We start from the raw sequence: 337 nt of genomic DNA, 5'->3' as shown, positions 1-337 counted from the left end.
AACATGGAAGAGCAAGAAGCAGAAGGTGGTGTCTTGTTCAAGTGCTGAGGCAGAATATAGAGCTATGAGGAAGCTCACAAGCGAGTTGATTTGGATCAAGGGACTTCTTAAGGACTTGGGAATTGAAGTTACAACGCCAATCACGATGCATTGTGATAACCAGGTTGCTATACACATTGCTAGCAACTCAGTCTTCCATGAAAGGACCAAACATATAGAGGTAGATTGCCACAAAGTGAGACAAGCTGTGGAGCAGAAAATCATTTTACCCTGCTATACTAAAAGTGAAAATCAGTTAGCTGATATCTTCACCAAGGCAGCAAGCACTAAAGTCTGT

At 42.1% G+C, this 337-nt stretch overlaps 1 pseudogene; it reads right to left on the bottom strand.

The window, feature by feature from the left end:
• The window catches only part of LOC106329955, an 11,914-nt pseudogene that overhangs the window by 9,312 nt on the left and 2,265 nt on the right, over positions 1–337 (bottom strand).

Source organism: Brassica oleracea, chromosome C3 (genome assembly GCF_000695525.1).
Source record: "Brassica oleracea var. oleracea cultivar TO1000 chromosome C3, BOL, whole genome shotgun sequence".
In the NCBI taxonomy this organism is placed as follows: Eukaryota; Viridiplantae; Streptophyta; class Magnoliopsida; order Brassicales; family Brassicaceae; genus Brassica; species Brassica oleracea.
This window is presented reverse-complemented; position numbering and strand designations above follow the sequence as displayed.